The following is a 23,267-nucleotide window of genomic DNA, read 5'->3' on the forward strand; positions in this document are numbered from 1 at the left end:
AATTATTCAACCCACAGCCTCACAACCCATCCAAACTGAAATCCCAACGCCAGAAATGTATCAACAAAACAATTTCTCCAGTGCAACCTCAAACATTGCCCTCACTTGTCTGTAAATCTGCACCTACCGTGAATTGAACACGCACCAATCTTAAGAAACCTCGTCCACGATCTTCACAAGTTTTCATGTGCTACAATTGCATGCAGGTAAACCACTCTCCTGAAAACTGCCCAAATGAGACCCGCTGTAACAGATGTAGTGGTCATCACCATCACACAGTCTGGCCAGTCCCACGAGAACAGGCGCAATGTGCCAACTGTCAAGGCAAACACACTGCTTCAAACCCAGGCTGCCCATTCTTGAGAAAAAAAGCAATCAAAGCTCACTCTATCGGTAGCAAACACCTCCAACGTCCACCACCATCAAGTCCAAACTTCCGCCTCTATTAAAATTCAATCTCAAATCCCCTGCCACTCATAATTAAAACCACATATCACGATCTCTTCCCACAACATAGCTTCTAAAATGTCTTATCTCCTTCCTAACAAGCACAATGCCTACCCAAGAAATACCGCACGCCATAATTAATCTCCTTGCAGTCCTCAAAGCGATCCCGACAATGGCAGGTGCCCTTTGTAATCAACAGTAGCCTCATATACTTTTCAACCTGCCAATCACTGGTAAAGTCAAATCTCCACCACCACATTTCAATTCCTCCACATTCTCCCACAAATCTACCTACTCTGAAATACTGGAAATTGGGGCACATGTAGCAACGATGTTACATACTACATCTACAATACAGCTGGTAAATGAAGTCCAAAATAGGAAGAACCAACCAGTAAAAGTGGGACACAGCAGCTAACGGTCGGTGGTCGCATCATTCATCGGTCTATTGGGTGCCCCCCCCCCCCACTGGGGGCACTCAATGAGTCGCGAAGAGTTCAGATCTGATATGAAAATCGAATAATTGTGAAATGTATGTTCAATAATTTACTTTATAGCACTTAAGTTCATTGAGACGTATTTTACATTATCGTGAAGTATACTGGCAAACCTTTTCATTTTTTATCATTTAAAGGTATCCTGCACGGCACATTTATACACATATTTCGTTGTCATTTCAGTCATAAGCACCCTAACTACGGTATTTCTACCTCTGTAACAATGTGCTATATTTTCTTCTGTCTTCTCAAACTAGATCAAGCTTTCACTAAAAGTTCATAGCTTTCCTGAATGACTTACTTCTCATTAAAATCATGTACTCTGCCATTACGACTCTTCCATTAATCCTGTACCCAGGAATATTGCGGTACTGATCGTATACTAGTTCATTAATGTTTATTGCTTTGCTAGAAAGAAACATAAGATGCACAGAATATGTACAGTATTATTGTACAAGTCATAAAATACAACAAAATAATTAAATTTTATTTTACCGAGCCTTTATAAATGATACTGCCATCCCCAAGAAATTTTCAGTACAGTTTTCAGCAATGAAGGCTCTAATAGCTGTCACTTTACTAGCATTCTTCTCCTTCACCTTTGCAGTTGAAGGTAAGTAGAAAAATTTACTGACTGTTCATGGCGGTGTTCACTTTTTCTCAAATAATAAAAATGAAAAAAGTAATTCCAATAAACTATATGGTAGATCGTAAACTAGAAACTACACTTCAAGAGGTGTAACTATCTGGGTAATCAGAGCATCGTCATGGTACACCAACTAATCCTAAGAAGTGTTGAGTGAAAAGTGTTAAATTTACACCTACAAATAAGGTTGTAAATTGTATTTTAAGTCCCTTAGGGTTGAATGTTAATCCTTTGAATAAAGGGTATAATTGAATAAATCAAGCCATAATTGCGAACACTGCCCCTAAAAAGAAGACATAATGGAAGTGAGTGAAAATATACTATGTATCATGTAAGATAATATCAATTGAGGACTTAGCTAACACTACTCTAGTCCATCCCCTAAAGGGACTTAAGATATTGTTGTCAACAGACACGGATGCTTAATCAAAGTTAAAGCAGTGTGTACATTCACTGGTTAAGTTACTGGTTGTGCAGCGCATTTGATTAGGACCTCACCTCCCCACTTCTAGGATGTAAGATTGAACGTCACAGTCAATAGACATGTATACAAGAGACTCGTCTCAGTATATGTAGTATTCAGAGCAACATCCCGGAACTCTGGCGTCCTTTGTGACTGATAGTTGTTGAAGGGTCGTTGAACTCATTGCTTTGTTACTGTCTAATATGTTATCGTGTACGGTTGTGGTGAGTACATTTTACTAGCAGCTTATGTTGGTCTACCCGTACTGAAGTCCGACTTATTTTGATTTTTGCACTGTTGGTAAAAATCATGAGCAGTCCTTTAGCTTAGACCATATTAAATTATTTCTTCCTCTTTCTTTCTTTCTTTGTTTTTTTGCCCCTGCCTTCCAATTCGAACTTTCTCCCGCAGAGTGATAAAATATCTTTGGACTTGCTCTACTGTAGTGCCACGATCGATGTGCGGGTGCCCTGGGCTGCATATTGGACTGCTTCTTTGACATGGTAAGAAGGCAATCCTGCGAGAAACCGTAGAAGTAACGAAAATAGTTCATAAACCATAATTTATAAGAAATTAGTTCCAAATACTGAATGTATGTTCCAGTTTCTTTGAGAAGGCCAATAGTTCATACTTTATTTGGTTTTTATCGGATAAATCATGCATTAATATAGAGAATTTTCCCCGGAAAACTGTTAGAGAAGAAGGAAAATGTATAAGTGCTTTCTTGTATTCTCACTTGTTAAGCTACGTATTTTAATAGGATTGACAACAGTACATGCATTTAATTCACTTTATTGAAGGATCCAAAAGCACAGTCGTTTCGATTTAGGACAAAGGAAAGCTAGCATAATCAAATACGTTCTAAAATAATGTGGAAGAAACAAGCTTGCTAATGGTGGAAACGATACAATTTGCTTGATTGGTTCTCCAGATTACCCTCGACGTACAAGCGAACTAGCAAACTTCTTTCTTTGTAATATTGGTGTCTGAGCGTAATACGGATAAAGAAGTGCCTGATTAGATACCATTGTGGTATGTGTATAGAGTCGAAGAGGCTAGGCTTCGAGGAACCACTGCTGGAATATTGGGAATTGATATTCTATACCACTCGAACTCTAAATCGTGTTCTCTCTGCTGAGTACACCCTATTGTTTGGATATCATTCTACGTCTAGTACACAGATCCGCTCGCAATGTTTGTAGAACTACATTCGGATCGAAACAGAAAGTTCAAATTTTGATCATGTGTTTGAATACTTATCTTCAAGTATCCTAACCGGCTCACTGCTCATATACAGAGTGTAACAATAACGAACGGCCAAACTTTCAGGACACATTACGCAAACGTAGAAGAAGAAAATATGTTATCTGGAAATGGGTACGGAAACTCATAATTTTCACGTTAGAACCCATTTCCTGCAACTCTACATAATATATTAATCATGAGAGACACACACAGGAATTGAACGTACCAGCATAGGCTAAAACATGAAACTCTTTCTTGCATGAAATGTTCGAACTGCACGATGAACGTATTTTATTACACGGATTTTAAGATGCCCTCCTACAATTACTAGCGAAAGATGACACACACTGGTTGAAACATGTCCTAGTTTTAATATGAATATATATATACTATTTTGTTTTGAGTGGATAGTAAAGTATCTTAATTTCATGCTTATTATTTTGTAGTCCTACACCTCAATGGTCATCGTATTTTCAAGGCAAGTGCCGATTTAGGAGTAATAATAAACGGTATTGAATTGGTAGACCATTAAGGTCTGCACACACCAACGCGGTACGCGAGGAGCAGGAGCAAGAGCGAAACCTACAATCCCGCGGCTGCTGCGAAGTTCGTTCTTGTCTTCACACCGGAGTTGTAAACAGTAGCTGAAATGGATTCGTCTGATGAGGAAGTGTTTCTGCTTCTAGCAGTGGCTGAAGGTGATGACCGCAGCTTCATGTTATTATTAATTACTACTTCTTTATTTAGCTTGTCCCAGTTTTCTCTGGAGTTATTTCTGTGACCCTGTGTTGTCCAGCATAAAACTGCTTTAATAGTAATACCCTTCTTTCTCAAAAAAGTTTCAGTATCAGGAACGACAACAAACGCGCGTGATATCCGTAGAGAGGCTCCACAGTTCAATGACATGCCGGGAACAAGACCGACTCCAATCCTCAGACCTTGATGCTACTCTCGATCGTTTAAAGATGGCGAATCGAGTAGCCGGAATTGTTGGAAATCTGGGGTTGTTTTGGTTTGTTGTTATCATATGTAACCTGTGTAATTTTTATGAAAGTTGACGATAAATGTTAGTTTCTTTGTAGAATAAAAGTGTGCGAGGGTATTTATATGAGTCAGTGGACACATGCGATCTGTAATTATACGCAGTAATGTGAGAATATGCTTGTTTTGATCGTGTTTTTACCCATTAAAGAACATGAGTGCACTAGGTGGATCAGGTTTTGGTCTAACTATGGTAATGCCTCTCATACAACTATTCTTAAGTTTCCTACGGAATAGAACATTAAGATAGAAATGGATTAGGAATATACGTCGTGATTATTTTGAAGTCCATGACGAAATTGTACCATGCATACATAATTTTGAGACTAAGTCGGAGATTAGGGAAGCCATTTCTCTACTTCCAAACTATTCGTGTTCTCAAAAAATATTAATTTAGTTAGAATATAATTGATATTGTGTTATTCCGTCAGTGTCTATGTGCTTCAAAGTGTCGCGTGATTTAGAAACAAGTTTATTTTACAATAATCTGTGCTTTGCCTGCGGAAATGTTTGGCTGGATCTTGGAGTATAACAAAACTTATAAGTGTCACAGTTGGAACAATCTGTATACTGTTACACAGAACAAATAGTGACTTAGAGGGATTAGCTGGGTTTGTAAAGTAGGGTTTTACACTACCAACACATTCCGATTCATGCTGTGGTTATCTGTTGTCAAAAAGACTACACTGAACTGAAGCTCGTGCATGTGGTTAAATATCAATGTTTATTCAAGAGTTTTTGCACTCATGTACTTTAATGGGTAAAAACCTATTATATGTTTAGTGTCTGAACGTTTCATTACTAAGGTTACTATCATTGTGTGAAGTGGTGCTATGCCATATGTCAACATTACCAGGGCCGTTCATTGGGTTAACATAATCATTTCAGGTGTACTTGGGCTGAGTGACTCAGACGGTTATAGCGCTGGCCATCTGACCCCAAGTTGGCGGATTCGACCCTGGTTCAGTCCGGTGGTATTCGAAGGTGCTCAAATACGTCAGCCTCGTGTCGGCAGATTTACTGGCATGTAAAACTCTACTGCAGGACTAAGTTTCGGCACTTCGACGTCTTCGAAAACCGTAACAAATGAACAAATGTAGTTAGTGGGACGTAAAGCCAATAACATTATTATTTTGGGTGTACTTCCTATTCGTTGGGTGCTGAATTTAAGAAATTGTCCACCACTTCAAAACTAAGGCAACAAACCGTGTTTCACAGTTCTCACGAGAGCGAATAAATCACGGAATTTCGTTCCGAAATTTATTTTGAAACATTCAAAATGATGTTATAAATATAATTTGAATAGTTTTATCATGTATTTCCATCTATCCAGCGAAGTGAAATCTAAAAAAAAAGCGTTATTTGACGAATTGAAATTTCTAAATAATCAGATTGTTGGTCTCTTTTCTAGTAGAATATATGTGATTCTTGTTGGAGAAGCGTTTTTATACGTGTAAAAGTGATTTTTCCTATGATGTTACATTTATCATGTTAATTTACCGCCGTTTATATAATATGTACGTGATATTTTCGTGTTAGCAACCCGGCTACATCGGCCACCATGTTTTTTTAATATTACAGTCCGAGGATTGGAGTCGGTCTTGCCGGGAATAAGCAGGGAATGAAGTGGTGTAGAAAAATCATTTTGAATTTGTGAAAAGAAAAATTCAAATAACGCTCGGATTTAACGGAGCCTCGGATTTCTGAGACTCTAGTGTACGTAGTTTTCTTTCAGATTTCTGGCTACTGGAGATTCCTATTCTACAAACGGTTACAGTCTCCGTGTCAGATTCACAACAGTTGGTGCTATTGTGTGGTATGTTTGCCAAGCTATTCGTGACAGAATGCAAATAATATAAATGCCAGAACCATCTACCGAAACACGGATGGAATCAGCTTAAGGATATTACAGAATGTGACATTTTTCAAACTGTATTGGCAAGAATGTGATTTACTTTACGTCCCACTAACTACTCTTTACGGTTTTCGGAGACGCTGAGGTGCCGAAATTTAGTCCCGGGTAAAACTTCAGATCTATTCACGCACGTTTTATAAGGAGGTGATGCAGAATAAACCACGCGAAGCTTGCGTGGAATTCCTTTTAGAGAAGAAATGTGTCCATTGCCATGGTCAGGGACCCACCAACTCACCCCAAGATGTACATCTAGTTTTATAATCTAACGAAGAGTAGCGCACGCCATTTTCCATTATTGGAATGGCTAAAGCATTGCTATTGGCTGTCGGAAAATGCGCTGTTACGTCATTCCCATTAATGATAAGAATGCATAGCGTTACCAACCAGCGGAGTAAAAAAGCACAAGTAAATATAACCTGAAAGTGAAACAATATATAATGTTTGTAAATGGAACTAACCTTAATGTAGTGGAAGTTCAATGCAGAGTCACCAAGGAAATTACTTTACCGAGCACTGGCATACCAACCGCATTCCTAACTGCCTTGTAATCGACGCGAAAAAGCTTCACGAGTGAGCTTGTTTTTCACTAATAATTTAACCCCAGGTCCACCCTTTTCACGCATTCTACTAATTGAAAGCAAGTCGTGATATAGTGTACCCATACTGGGTAATTTAGGGCAACTATTACATAATTCGGTTTCACAAACAGATGTATAGATGGAATTGTTGGATGAGAACCTCCAGAAGTCACTTACTAGGCTTGAAGTCTCGTAATCCCTACTTTCATTGCGTCACCGGCTGAACTCATAAAGCATCCTTTTAGAGATTCACGCGTCATGGTTCATCATGCAAGACCTCCCACCTTTTTCCACACGTTGTCAGATTTCAGCAGTCATCTTTAATCTGCGTACCACTGTATGACAGGCGTCATTACCGATCCACTATTCGAGTATTGCATTTATATGCATCAACAATTAGCATCAAATACGTCGGTTCGAATGAGACCTGACTCATAAATTTCCAGAAATTATCTCAGATGAAGGTGTTCTTCTTCTTCTTCCCCTTTTTAGTAAATTATGGTGAAGTGGCACTAGTGAATGCGGTGTTGAATTAGTAAAGGACATTTATTTCTCAGCAGTTAACACACCTTAATTCAGCCCACTCTCCAGCAACCTACATTTCCACGCGTAGCGTCATCTCTCCTTCTCGCTCGCATGAAAAGAGAGCGCGATTTCAAGGTTCAGCGGTAATGCGCTATCCTTTTCTCGTTACAGCGCTGAAAACTGCTCCCTTCGGGCTGGGATATTGCAAATCACACCCCGGTTCGGCATGTAGACTGCTAATTACTACATTATATGTCACAGAATGTTACGGAAAACGGTATATATGATTGACTAAACCTCCTAACATGCCTATGGCATGGTGATAAAAGGTCACAATAGATACAATTGGACTAAATCCTTTAAGTTGTTCTTATAAGTAGATGAAAACAGGTTACATCAATAAGACATCCACAGCACGAAGCCATGTCAACAGAATTTCATTAAGTATTGTATCAACAATGGACAGATGCACTGCTGTCTCGATCTGGAGGCGCTATCTACCGAGAAAAATGCAATAGGCTTTGCTACTATCTATCGTTGTTAATTAATAAAGCTTTTCACAACTAGCAGGAAGAAGGTAGCTCATTTTCTGACAGTTAACCAACATAGAATGTGCTGGTGTAGTAAGGTGGGAAAAAAAGTTGCTTTTAGTCCAGGGCTCAATACAAACCAATGGTGTTTGCTCAGGTAACTAGAGGCCTAAGGCCGCTTCGCAGCTCTAACCTGGGCGCTTAATCCCCCAGACCTCTTTTGCCTGTCCTCATCACTGGTCCGCGGCTTACGCTCCCAGAACCCCTTTGCTCACTGATGATCTAGTTTCTAAATGGAGTGGTTGGCAGCATTGTGCTTCTCGATCACGTAATCGGCGAGCCGTCTGCGAGAAATAAAGATACGGCAGTCATATCGCCTTGAGATATTGGCGATGCAAGTGGTAACCATGGTAGTAATGTTGCGTGAACACTACTGGAGTTTTAATCCTTTACGTGCCAGTAAATCTACCGACACGAGTCTGACGTTTTTTAACACCTTCAAATACCACTGGACTGAGCAGGATCGAAACTACCAAACCGGAGTCAGAAGGCAGTGTCTCAACCGTCTGAGCCACTCAGCTCGGCAAATGTATGGCAGTATCGATGGAAAGCACTTTAGAGTAAAGTGTCCGAGGAACAATGGATCAAATTATTTTGTTATCTTACCTGGAAATATCTCTATTGTGCTTTCGTCAATTGATGGTCCAGATTACAAACTCCTATGAATGGATATCGGAGAATCGGTGGGTACGAAAAACAGTGATGGTGATATTTTCCAGAACTCTGTAATGGGACAACGGTTAGAAGTGGGTGATCTCGGTGTTCCGAAAGACAAAAATCTTCCGGGACAGAATGTGCCTGCGCCTTATTTCATAATCGGCGATAAGCGTTTCTCCTGAAAGGGCACTTAATGAAACCGTTTCCATACAGGCAAGCAGAATGAGTCAAGCGAAAAGAAAATTACAACTATCGAATGTGTAGAGCGAGAAGGGTCGTAGAAAATGCCTTCGGCGTACTAGCACAAAAATGGAGAATTTATTACAGTCCCATGGAAGTTAATGTGGACACACCTTACGAAGAGAACAACTTCAGCATATTACGAAGATTTAGTTCCACCGGGATGAGAACTCGGAGCTTTTGATAATGTTGACAGTGATGATTTCGCTGATCGTAAGAAATTTGTGGTGTTCTTTGGCATGCAAAACAACAGTGTATAGATAGTTTTAGCACATCTTACATGTATCTCGATGTTTTCGAACTGAAAAATGTGTGCACAAGAAAGTCACAAACAGTGATAACTAAAGAATTGATACCAGTTATATGCAGTTCTTTTTCTATTTTATCCCACAACATATCTTTCTTCCATACGTTGTTATGATCATCATTAGTCATTGCGTAAAATATTGAATGCTTCTTAATGCATTCTATGAACAATTCAGTCACCATTGTCATTGTTGTCATTGTTCACAATGAACGCGGGATGCAAGAAAACAATGCATGCAGGGAACAGAAAATGGTTCTCCGAAATCCCCCCATGTAGGCGGGAGAGTGACGCTCCGGTGTGAGTGGATAGGCCTACCTATCCCGCTGTACTGATAAAACTATGCAACAAATTTTAAGGTCACAAAAACGTTTTTCGTTCTTTATGTATTTCGACTTCCTGAATTCGAAAAAGATACTGAAAACATCGTATCACCCACAGTTTTTGCACAAATCGCATAAATTTGTACTTAATGGTAATGCAGTTTAATGTATTATAATAATATTCTGATTGATATTCTGGGCTTCGTATGGGGTTTTAGTGTTTATAATAATAGACATAAAAACACCACATGAAGCTCAGAAGCGGTAAATCGCTTTCAAATGTTCAACACTTGCGCTCCTAGTGGCACGTAGCGAACTGTCACGTTGCAAATGACGCTGCCTTTCCGTCACTGTGTTGTGTTTGTGGAAGGAAGTACGTGTTAATCTTAGTGAAGAATGCCTACCCGAGGTTGTGTAAACTCTCCTAAAAGTTTTTGTTATATATGTGGTGAGCTTGCAGTGAAAGGACCGTAGAAACATTACTACTTTCGTGAAAAACGTCTACCATGCCTATTTCGGAGTGAAACTCGACGACTTCGATAAACCATGGGCTCCACAGGTCGTGTGCATTGTGTGTGTAGAAGATTTACGACGGTGCGTGGCAGGAAAGAAGAAGAAATTACGATTTGGCATCCCTATGGTCTGGCGAGAGCAACAGGATCATACCGACGACTGCTACTTCTGCTCTTGTAAGGTAACTGGTTTCAACAAGAAAAACAAGAAGACTATTGAGTGACCGAACAACATTCGCTCGGCTATTCGTCCTATTCCACATGGCCAGGATTTACCTATACCACAGCCTCCGCAGACATTAGATACGGATGACAGTGATGACATGGATGCCGTGCAGAAGACGGATGATACTGACTTTGAAATAGGCACAGATGAGGCCCCTCTTCTGTTCACTCAGCCAGATCTGGTACTGTCAAAGGATAAAGCAGAGCTCCTAGGCTCAAGACTGCGTGAAAGACATTTCTTAGCACCCGGAACGTCCGTTACATTTTATAGAAAAATTGATTTGATATTCGGGCAATATTTTTCTCAAAATGACATGTTAGTATACTGCAGTAATGTAGAATGTTCGGTGGGTTAGTTCAACATTCGTACGCATCCGGTGACTGGACACTGTTCATTGATTCATCTAAAAGAAACCTGAAGACAGTTCTTCTGCACATTCTGTGCACCTGAAAGAAACATACGACAACATGAAGGTGCTTTTTACTATCATTCATTATGAGAATAACAATTGGATGGTGTGTGGCGATTTGAAAATGTTGGGTATGCTTCTAGGACAACAGACAGGATATACTAAGTTCCCTTGTTTCATCTGTGAATGGGACAGTCGTGCTCGTGACAAACATTGGGAGCAAAAGCAGTGGTCCCGAAGGTTGGAATAGGTTCCAGGGAACAAAAATATCAAGTGTGACCCTCTAGTGGAAAGAGACAGAATACTCTTGCCACCTCTGCAGCTCAAACTGGGCATAATGAAGCAGTTTGTCAAAGCATTACCTAGGTGTGGCAACTGTTTCAAATATCCATGTAACAAGTTCCCCAACCTGTCAGATGCTAAGCTGAAGGAGGGTGTGTTCAATGGTTCCGATATTCGGAAATTAATGGTGGGTGAAGATTTCCTTAATTCAATGAATGCCGTGAAGCGAGAAGCCTGGACTGCCTTTAAGTGTGTGGTTCAAAACTTCCTTGGGAAACAATCGCAGCCCAGAGTATGTCGACATAGTCGAGAACATGCTGACGAAACTGAAAATGCTGGGATGCTCAATGAGTTTGAAGTTACATTTTTTACATTCTCACCTTGATTTTTTTCCTCCAAACCTGGGTGCTTAAGTGAGGAACAGGGTGAAAGGTTCCATCAGGATATAAAGGACATGGAACGACGATACCAGGGAACTTTGGATGTTCGGATGATGGGCGACTACTGCTGGATGCTTCAGCGTGAGCACACAGAAATGCCCCATAAGAGGAAAAGCAGGGGCCACGCCATGACAACTAATAAAGTACGGAATGAATTACGTTAGTACATGTTTTTACCACATTCTCTGTATGCATCTGTTCACTGTGTGCATATTTTTTCAATATGTTGTTTGTTTAAACTTGTATTCTAGTTCAGCATGATACGTGTGCCATGTACTGTATATATGTACTACTTCAATATGTGATATCATTATTAACAAAGTATATGTTTTTTGCCAAAACTGTGGGTGATACGGTATTTTCAGTGTCATTTTTTAATTCAGGAGGCAGAAATACATAAATTACACCTACTTTTGTGAAAAAAGTTTTTTCCCTGTTGCATAGTGTAATAGTTCGAGACGGGATCGCTCCCGCTCTCGCGCCCCGCGTTCGTCTGTGCAGACCTTTAAAAATATTCTTATTAAGAATTTTGTTTACAAATGTTGAAATAATACGGAACCAGACATTACATTAATTATTTTCAAAACCTCTAACTACATGTTTCAGGATGTTGTCTCCGTATAACAGACCAGTAGTGTTACTACGGATAGGAATTAGGAATTTGAAACGTACATCTATCATTCGGGAGTTGTGAGTCATCAGTCGTCATATTTGACGCCGGCCAGTAGGCCTGTTAAGTGCAGCTGTCGTGGTTTAAGAGGAGCATTTGTTCCAGGCCTCCCTAATATTAGTCCTCCACCGTGGAGACGAATTAGAACTTTCTGGCCTAACACATTCATTCCGGTGCCCCCCGAAATCCCTGGATGAACGAGGTAGAGCCGCAGTGGACCTACGGCGATATTGTCGATATGAGTAAATGTCGATACTTTTCCCACGATATTCGATATTTCAGTATCGCTATTTTCTTTCGGGATTTTTGTGGTATCGATATCATTCTGAGATATTTTACTCATATCCAAATTATTATTAAAAATTAAGGAATAGTGGTATTACTCGAACAACAGGTACAAAATTATAATGAATAGTACATTTGCATATTGTTGACATTGTGTACTTTGCGAATAAATGTGAATTTCTAATCGCACGTAACGTTTCTGCATTGGTGGTTTTCCCGTGAAAGTTTCTTTAAATTGTGAAGATGGCTCCACCGACCAGTACAGTGTGGATCTACTTTCAAAAAATAGACAGTAAAGTGCCACAATGTAAACAATGTTCTAAACAAGTAAAATCTACAACCGGTTTTCCAGTCACTGACGGGTTAGGGATGGGATGAATGAAGCCTCTAACTTGCGGGGAGGATATGAATTGTGCCGGCTGCCGAGGCCTGTCGCACTCCTTTTGGGCAATGATTAATGACTGACAGATGAAATGAAATGACAATGGAGAGTGTTGCTGGAATGAAAGATGACAGGGAAAATCGGAGTACCCGCCTCCGCTTTGTCCAGAACAAGTGAGCGGGATTTGAACCACGGTATCCAGCGGTGATAGGTCGGGGCGCTGCCGCCGGAGCCATGGAGGCTCTTCTAAACACGTGAAATTCTATTGAAATACGACAGACTTATTCATGCACCTATCCTATCATCACCCAGCTTTAGCCGGGTTGTGCAAAACAGACAGTGAAACGAGTGGCATTATACTTCAAACAAAGTCAAATTAATCTTCGTTATCTTTATCACCATCCACTTCAAGGATTTATCCTTCTGACAATCATAAAATTAACGTTGACAGTGACGCCGATCTTCAACTACAGAAATTATTCTCCTCCCAAGCACTTGAAAAACAATCTCAGTGTTCTGAAGGAGGGCTCCGACATGCTGCAATAGTAAGTCATATACTTTATTTCATTTGTAAAGATAATCGGCCTTTTTCTCTTATTGAGGGAAAGGAGTTCAAACGATTGATGAAATTTTTAGCTACTTCACTCAAAGTGTCGTGTGTTTCTTATGTCAAAAAGTAATTAAATTTGAAATATGAACTCTCAAACAATGTCAAGTTACGGATCGCAGCGACCCCTAATCTGTGCCTAACTTGTGACTTGTGGACAGAAACCATGGCGGAGAGAAGTTTCCTTGGTGTTACTGTGCATTTTTTTTAGAGAGTACTAGGTTCCTCTCCAATGATATTTCAATACAACACAAGCAGTCACAGCATGCCGCTAATGCTCTTTTATCTGTGTTACAGGACTGGGGTATTGTACGGGACAAAGTCATGAGTGTTTTGACAGATAACAGTTTCAATATGGTACCTTTAGCTGTTATTGAGGGAAAGCTATGAAGAAGTCGTTCGAAAATCGTCGGCTTCCATGTTTTGGTCATACTCTAAATTTGGTTACAGAAGCGGCTGCTACATCCATGACGTGCATTAGTGAGCCGATACCCAAAGTAAGAGACATTATGCAATTCATAAAGAACAGTGTAAACTTATCTGAGCGGTTCAAGAGCGTCCAAATCGACAACAACGTTGCAGATAGTGACCTGAGAAAGTTATTACTCGACGTCAAAACGAGAAGGAACTCAACGTTCTATGTTATTGAGCGGTTTTTGTAACTTCGGACAACCATTGCTAAAGTCTTAAAGGATGATGTTTCGAGTAATGAAATGAAATTAAATTCCGTTGTCATCGGAGATAGACATTTTAAAACAACTCCTCTGCTACCATAAACCGTTTAAGTTTGTAACGAGAGAAATTTCAGGGGAGCCGTACGTGACCATTTCGAAGATCATTCCTGTGCTCATTTTTTAAAAATCACAGATTAAATGACTTTTCCGCTATAACATAAGCTATCCAATCCGTGAAAGACTGTTTACTAAAGGTAAACGATTCGGTCAAATTGAACATTTGTCCATTGTTGCTGTCTCCACTATCTTGGATCCTACATTCAAAAACATACATTTCCAAGATCCTGCTGGAAAGTGCCAAAGCTATGGTGAAAATTCGAGCTGCTATAAAGGAAAACAATCTTTCTACTGCAGGCTCAGATTCAAGTGATTCAGAGGAAGGTACAACAAATATCACTGGTTATGATTTCAGGAATGCTCATAAACAATTAGCTCACGGTACGAAAAGGCAGAAAACATCGCAATTGTTGAGTGGTGAAATGTCAGTTTACATGTCTATCCTGTATGCTCCTTGAACAGCAATACTCGAATGCAATGGGAAGATATTAAAACCATCTTCCCAGGACTCTACAAGCAGGCTCTTAAGCATCTCGTTCAGATGGCTACGTCAGTACCGTGTGAACGCCTGTTTTCGAAGGCTGGTGCTGAACTCCATTGCGAAATCGTCTCTCCCCAGAAGACTTGGACAAGGTTATTTTTCTAAGTGGTGAACCAGACAGTGAATGGTTTCTAGGTGTTTTACTTGGCTCATATTTTGTGTATCAAAGGTCTACTAATGTATTTTATTCAGCATGGAAACAACATCATTATCCTTCATTTTGTATTTAATCACAGTTTTTTTTTGCTAGGGGCTTTACGTCGCACCGACACAGATAGGTCTTATGGCGACGATGTGATAGGAAAGGCCGAGGAGTTGGAAGGAAGCGGCCGTGGCCTTAATTAAGGTACAGCCCCAGCATTTGCCTGGTGTGAAAATGGGAAACCACGGAAAACCATCTTCAGGGCTGCCGATAGTGGGATTCGAACCTACTATCTCCCGGATGCAAGCTCACAGCCGCGCGCCTCTACGCGCACGGCCAACTCGCCCGGTAATCATAGTTTTACCATGATTTTCATACTATTGTGTCCGTTGCATTTTCGGACGTGTTCCAAAATGGCGCCTAGGAAAGGTATAGACCACTCAGACCCAAGAAAGTCTTGGCATGTGAATACGATAGGAGGCCATGATTAATTTGGAACGACTACCTTTCAAAGGCGGTGCAGAACAGAGCAATGCCAGGGGAATTGTTTCAGGAAACAAGTAAAATAATAGAGATTGTTGAAAACCTTACTTGAAAAACTGAACTCGAGAAGAGAGGAAGCAAATTGCTGTTGCTGCATCCAAGAAAGGAAATTGTAAAAATTACGGCAGAAATGTTTGAAGAATAACTATTAGGTATAATTTAAGAGAAGACGGCAAAATACCTGCAGAAACGCTGTAGAAAATATAGATACTGCGGGATATACGAGAATTTATTTAAATACGCACACTGATAAACCCGAGGCGCAAATCAGCGATATATCGGAAATCATTAATCGGGAGTCGTAAAAGAAGAAAAGGATAGGAGAGAATTACTTCGTCAGAAGAAAAATCAAGGAAGGAATAATATTTTTAGAAAACAGATAATTAAAAATTGAAGATTTTCGTAAGACAAGACGGAAGATCTTACGCAGATTTAGAGAATTGGTTAACTACAACACAAGAGAAGACTAATAGAATAATTTAAAAAGAAATATTACTCTAAGAAAAACTTAAAATGAATATTTACTTGTCGACTATATTTAATTACATTGGGAGTTATTCCGAGAAGAAGATGACTTGCTAAGCATCCGGATGGACCAACGTGGAGGGAGATATCATCCGACCAGCTGAGATGAGGAATCCAACCGAACCTCGAACCATGGCCAATGAACCAGCGATATGACGAGCAGGAGGAGAGCAACTGACGGCTGATATGATAAAAGACGAGCTAAGTGTTTGCCATAAGTATTATAATTCTTAATTTAGCTAGGCATATGCATTAGAATAGAGTATTCTAACTGTGAAATATTTAAGAGTGCAAGTGAAACAGTGAAGTAAAGTGCGTTACATTTAAGCTGCTAATACTATATTGAATAGTGTATAATTAGACTGATATCTCGTGGAGTATGGTTATGCATGAAATAAGTGAATTTCCAAGGTAATTGAGAATACGAGTAGGAAGAAAAGTTATCTAACAGCTGAATGCAAAGATTATCGTATGGTGAATAATATCTACGGATCTTGCGAAACCATTCGGTTAACGATTACGTCACAGGTGGATCGCATGAGAGGAAGTGAAATATATAGTCGAGTTATTCCTTGTAAAGTAATGTTGTTAAATGCACGAACGCAATATTTAAGGTTAAGCATCTGAATTTTGGGAAGAGAATTGATCTATTTAAAGGAGTATTTACATAAAGAAGAATGTTACGTCTTAGTAATTGCATTTGTTATGAAGGAGGTTATGAATGATCAGAAATAGTATTGAGAAAGATGAAATGGTTTTTACCCATTAAAGAACATGAGTGCTCTAGGTGGACGAGGTTTTAGTCTATGGCAATGCCTATCATACAACTATCCTTAAGTTTCCTACGGAACAGAACATTAAGATAGAAATTGATTAGGAATATACATCGTGATTATTTTGAAGTCCACGACAAAACTGTAGCTTGCATACATCATTTTGAGAATAAGTCTGAGGTTAGGGAAGCCATTTATCTACTTCCAAACTATTCGTGTTCCTCGAAAAATATTAATTTAGATAGAATATAATTGATTTTGTGTTATTTCGTCAGTGTCTGTGTGCTTCAAAGTGGTGAGTTATTTAGATGCAAGTTTATTTTACAATAATCTGTGATTTTCCTGTGTAAATGTTTGGCTATATCATAGAGTATAACAAAACTTATAAGCGTGACAGTTGGAACAATCTGTATACTGTTACACAGAAGATATAGTGACCTGAGGGCTTAGCTGGGTTTGTAGCGTAGGGTTTTACACTAAAAACACCTTCCGATTCATGCTGTGGTTATCTGTTATCAAGCAGACTGCGCCGAACTGAAGCTCGTCCATTTGGTTAAATAGCAATGCTTAGTCAATGTTCTTTAATGGGTAAAATCCTATTATATCTTTAGTGTCTGAACGTTTCATTACTAAGGTTACTATCAGTGAGTGAAGTGCTGCTATGCCATATGTCAACATTATGTTAGAATTACCAGGGCAGTTCATTGGGTAAACATACTCATTTTGGGTGTACTTGGGCTGAGTGGCTCAGACGGTTAAGGCGCTGGCCTTCTGACCCCAAGTTGATAGATTCGTTCCTGGCTCAGTCCGGTGGTATTTGAAGGTGCATACGTCAGCCTTGTGTTGGTAGGTTTACTGGCATGTAAAAGAACTGCTGCAGGACTAAGTTTCGGCACTTCGACGTCTCCGAAAACCGTAACAAATGTAGTTAATGGGACGTACAGCCAATAACATTATTATTTTGGGTGTACTTCCTATTCGTTGGGTGCTGAATTTAGGAAATTGTCCACCACTTCAAAAATAAGGCAACAAATTGTGTTTCACAGTTCTCATGAGAGCGAATAAATCGAGGAATTTCGTACCTTAATTTATTTTGAAACATTCAAAATGATGTTAGAAGTATCATTTTAACAGTTTTATAATGTATTTTTATCTATCCAGCGAATGTAATCTAAGAGAAAGCGTTATTTGAGAATTAAAATTTCTGAATAATCAGCTTGTTGGTCTCTTTTCTAGTAGAATATTTATGTGATTCTTATTGGCGAAGCGTTTTCATACGTGTAAAAGTGATTTTCCCTATGATATTAAATTTATCATGTTAATTTACCACCGTTTATATAATATGTACGTGATATTTTCGTGTTAGCCAATACCAGCAATCCGGCTACTTCGGCCGCCATGTTCTTTTTATATTACGGTCTGAAGATTGGAGTCGGTCTTGCTCGATCTCTGTGTAGGTTAGATGTTTTGACTAATGTTACTTTTCTCAACCTACGAATAAAGTATATATATTAAGGCTTACACTATCTTTCTAGTCCTATATGTAGTTGTTATTTGGTTCCAAGTTCAGCTCCAAGTCCGGGGAGTTACGTTAACGCGTGGTCAGCGTAAGATTAAGTCTGCACTTTTAGCCGGGGTGAAGAGAAGGGCAACCGGTTAGATTAACGCCTTGTCAGCGTGAAGTTAACTTTATGTGGTTAGTCCGGGTATCGAACTTAAATTCTGTTAAGTTAAGCTTACACTATTTGCGGTTAGCCTGGAAAGTTAGGTTAAACTTCGATCCCCACAGATGCTTCCCAAATTTTTCGCCCCATATGAATAAAGTATATGTACTAAGTCTTACACCATCTCCCCAGTCCCATGTGTAGCCGCCATATTTTTCCTAGTTCAGCTCTGAGTCTCCGGAGTCACCTTCCGACATTACGCCCCTATGAATAAAGGATACGCATTATTTAATTTATTTATTATAATCTTGTTTTGCATGGCTCAGGTTATAGAGTCTGCTATTATGCCCAACCATAATTCACTGTTTAACTTGTGGTAAATTCTACAGCTTACTAAAATTATAGATAGAGCTCTCACGGATGCGTATATCCGCGGATAAAATCCGCCGGATATATGTTGATAATTTGTAAATAATGACGTTTATTGATTTTCACTCAGGTATACTCTTGTTTTGCTTGTGGTTAGGCGACCCATTGACATTGGTATGGGAGAATAGTGATAGAGCCTTGAAACCATAAAGCCGTAAATCTGACCTAAGCCTAACTGGCTCCAGCCCGCAATTAATGAAAGGAAGGAACAAAGGTCAATACATCGGTAGTTGTCGCAATAGAAAAACCCTCATAAACCTGTGACTGTAGGGGTTCAGGTGTCAGGTGTCGGGCCTATTGTATTATGTTAACAGATCCATCGTCCGGCTCCATGGCTAAATGGTTAGCGTGCTGGCCTTTGGTCACAGGGGTCCCGGGTTCGATTCCCGGCAGGGTCGGGAATTTTAACCATCATCGGTTAATTTCGCTAGCACGGGGGCTGGGTGTATGTGTCGTCTTCATCATCATTTCATCCTCATCACGACGCGCAGGTCGCCTACGGGAGTCAAATCAAAAGACCTGCACCTGGCGAGCCGAACGTGTCCTCGGACACTGCAGGCACTAAAAGCCATACGCCATTCCATTCCAACAGATCCATCCGTTTCAATACCTTGGGTGTAATATACTGCAATTAAATATTTAAATTATCCGCAGATAACCATTTTGCGGATGACCATTCGCGGATGCGGATGCCGGTGCGGATGAAGGAAGTGCGGATGCACTTATCGACTAAGTGGAAAAGCTTATCGCGTAGTTCCTACAGTTAATATTTACATGAAGAAAGAAAATTATCTTAGATGTGCTACAGATTACGTTCTTATATGCAAGCAATGTTTGCAACACCTTCTTTTGAACAGCTGAGTACTAGGAATTTCTCTAATTTCAGCTTGGAGGGAATTCCGCAGCCGGACAGTAGCGGCGATGAATGAATCACTGTAACTGGCGGTGTGATGGGTAAGGAAACTTAGCAGGGAGGTAGTTCATGACCTTGTTTTGTGACTATTTCTGGATGATAGGTACTGAAGGTCATCTTTCAAGTAAATCGGTGTTTAGTTCCGTAGAACACTATGAATAACTGACATAGATTAAAGCTTTCGTTTAGGTGTGTCTATACATTGACTATTTTGGCGAAATTTCCGTACAGTTATCCCTTTCATGTGTAATAACAAAGACTTTAATATTACTTATCTAGACTCACAGAGCGCGCTGATGCTATGCGGAATATTGAACACATTCGCGCATCGCCATGTTGCGGGCGCTTCAGCTTCGAATGCATGGTTAGCACGTGGTAATGTTTACTGTCCCTTGAATGTTTTCGTTTTGAATCATGTCTGTTAGTGGATCTGTTGTAGTATTATATGTGACGGAGTGATACTATATTGTCTAATATCGTCAAGGAATGTGAGAACTTGTACGACACGCTAGTTAAATTTTTCGGGAATATTAAATGGAAGTAAGTTAGGCCTTACGCGTGGAATGGAAAGGTACCGGTGCCGTATTCACCAGGGTGAATTCGTGTGCAACCTTTATTTGAACAGATCGCTATCAGAAGGGATCTGGTATTTCTTTTCACATATGAGTAAAAATTGAACTGTTATAAAATGACTTTCAATGACCATATTAGAAAACTAAACAGGTTATAAGGTGGTTGATTCAGACAACGTATGGACATTAAATTTAGAATTTTTAGGCTTCTTCTTTCCCTCTTCGCCTCTTACCAATTCATCGGGGATAACCTTTTAGAACTAAACAGCTTTTCTGAAAAAGCACACATATTTTTCGTACACACGGTGTACCGGTTTTACAAATTTGATAAACTTGGGCCTAGAATCCGTAAGATATGACTGATAAAGCTTGATAAAACCCTTTTAATATTATGGTAAGGTATTGCTTCAAATTATCATCAGTTACGGTATCTGAAAAATGATTTATTGGTGTCGTAACTTATATCTTAAGTTCTCCTAAATCCAAATCACACAGAAATTATCATTTAAGTTCTACTCATACCATTGCGTTATATCATATATAAACCAAACCAAACCTAAAGGCCATGGCCTACCAAGCGAGAGCTGCTCAGCCTGAAGGCCTGCACATTACGAGGTGTCATGTGGTCAGCACGACGAATCATCTCGAACTTATTCTTGGCTTTCTAGACCGGGGACGCTATCTCACCCGCAGATAGCTCCACAATTGCAATCACGTAGGCTGAGTGGACCTCGAACTAGCCCTAAGATCCAGGTAAAATTCTCTAACCTGGGTGGGGACTGAACCCGGGTCCTCCGGGTAAGTGGTAGGCACGCTACCCCTACACCGCGGAGCCGGTATTTCATATTCAGAAAATGATAAATGTATCTAATATTTTATAAAGATTTTCGCAGTTATGTGCTTTTTAAACAAAGTGTGTAGAGACTTGAGTAAAATTTGCTGTAATGACTTATCAGAGAGGAATTATAAGCTATGTAGGCCTACCGTTCATAGAAATATTTTATTTCACAGGTTTCTTTTTGTTGATACTGAAAATTATTGTTATCGGTACAGGAGTTTGTAAATATTTAACTAATGTGTTCTCCAGTCTGCTGAGAGACGGGCAGTTTTTCTCTCGCGATATGTAATCGTACTTAAGTTGTAGACCGCTGTCATTTGAACATGCCTTCGTATTCTCAATAAAGCTAAAGTGTAGAGCCTAGGTTTCAATTACATGTATCTGTTCCGAATGTTCAAACATATCAGTTACAAACATGACCCTTATATTAAAATGAGCGACATGATTATGTTTAAGTACCGCTAGGCCTATATACTGCTTTTTTTCTGTTTTCGGGGACTGAATTTCAAATAGGAGTTATGCATTTTTTTGGGTGTATTTTTCAGTCTTCGTATTCAGTCTGCTAAAGGTTTTCTTATTTTTAAATTTTCTTTTATGTGGGCCACTTATACGCTATCCAAAGGATTTGTCTAGATTGTTCAGTACAATGCAAAATGTGTTCAGTTTTTATACATAAGTATTTTTTAATTTTACCGCAGTCTTGATATTATGTATATTTATTGCGTATGTACATGATAGTCTGTGTAGGCTGTCATTAATTTACTAGGGCAGGTGTTTTCATATGTGCGAAATGTAAGTTTATGCATGAATTCCATACTACGGTCTCCACAGCGAGCTGTGGAGTGCCCGCAACATGGCGGTACGGGCATGGACATATCTTCCCCAGTCACACGCTTCTGCGCAGCCAGCGGTGTGGGGCCTTGTGTAATAATGACCTTCTGCATAATTGTTAGATTTGGTGTTTGTCTGTTTGTCTGTTTGTCTGTTTGTCTGTCCTTCTATAACTTGAAAACAGCTGGATATATTTCCACCAAACTTCATATTTAGAGTCTACCTGTCCTTGGATAGGTTTTAGGGCAAACATTGTTTCTATACTGCTAATAATAAGAGTTGGTGTCTGACATTTCTTAGAGGCAGGTCCGTTTACTGCCTGCCGAGGCGGGATAAAGGGAGTGGCTGTGTGGTTGCCTTGGAAACGAGGGTGGGGCGACTACGGTTGCCATGGAGATAAAACTTCAGGGCAGCTCGTCTTGCTGGGAGTTGCCAAACCTGTCACCGTCACTGATAAGAACCTGATTGTTTGTATAAGAGTGATCGCAAATGGGACGACAGCGGTCAGAATAAAGGAGGGAACAAGTGAGCCGGAAGCGAGGGGTAAGAGCATGTAGAAAGGAATGCTGGAATGTGGCAACATCGTGAAATGGCACGTGCGGTGCTCCTCCCTCCAACCTTACCTGTCAGACGCCAACTTTAGTTAAGTCTAGTATAAATACCTGAACTGACTGGGGGTTTATACGAAACCGAAACCGTGATTTTGCATTCCCTCAAAATATACACAACTTGTTTTCTCATGTGCATCATTTCGATACCAGGATTAATAAGGGAGATATCATTAAAGGACCGTTTTTCGGTACAAGTCCCATCGGACTTAACGCAAGAGCGGGTGAGTGTAAAGCGTATTTCTTACAACTTGAAAACTACTGAAGGTATTTGAGCCAAACTTTATATTTAGCATCCACCTGTCCAAGCGTAGGTTTTAAGGTCAATGCCATTTCAAATTCCGGAAATGGACTAGGGTTTTATAGCGAGCCGAAATGGTGATTTTACTCTCCCACAATATATAAATTACAAGACAAACCTGACTGAAAATCGACCAAACTTGATGGAAATTCAATTCTATTTCTTTTCTCATGTGCATTTTCTCAACATGAGGATTAATAAGGGAAATATCATTAAAGGTTGGTTTCTCAGGCTAAGTCAAGTGAACATAGCCCAAAAAGTGTTGTACGTGGAGCAGATTCCTTATCTATCTATACAAATCAAATCCTAACGACCGTGTGTCTGTGCATTGACCATTTTGGCGAAATTTTCGTACATCTTTCCGTTTAAAGGGTAATAATGAGCATCTGCAAATTTTTTAGCTATAGTTTCCTGAAAGTCCTAAATTTTACCCCCCTCGCCCACAATCAAGTTTGCCTCACAATCTGCCACACGAGCTGGAAAATTGAAATTAAGCAAAATTATACGTTTTA

The sequence above is a fragment of the Anabrus simplex genome, chromosome 5 (genome assembly GCF_040414725.1).
Source record: "Anabrus simplex isolate iqAnaSimp1 chromosome 5, ASM4041472v1, whole genome shotgun sequence".
NCBI lineage: Eukaryota > Metazoa > Arthropoda > Insecta > Orthoptera > Tettigoniidae > Anabrus > Anabrus simplex.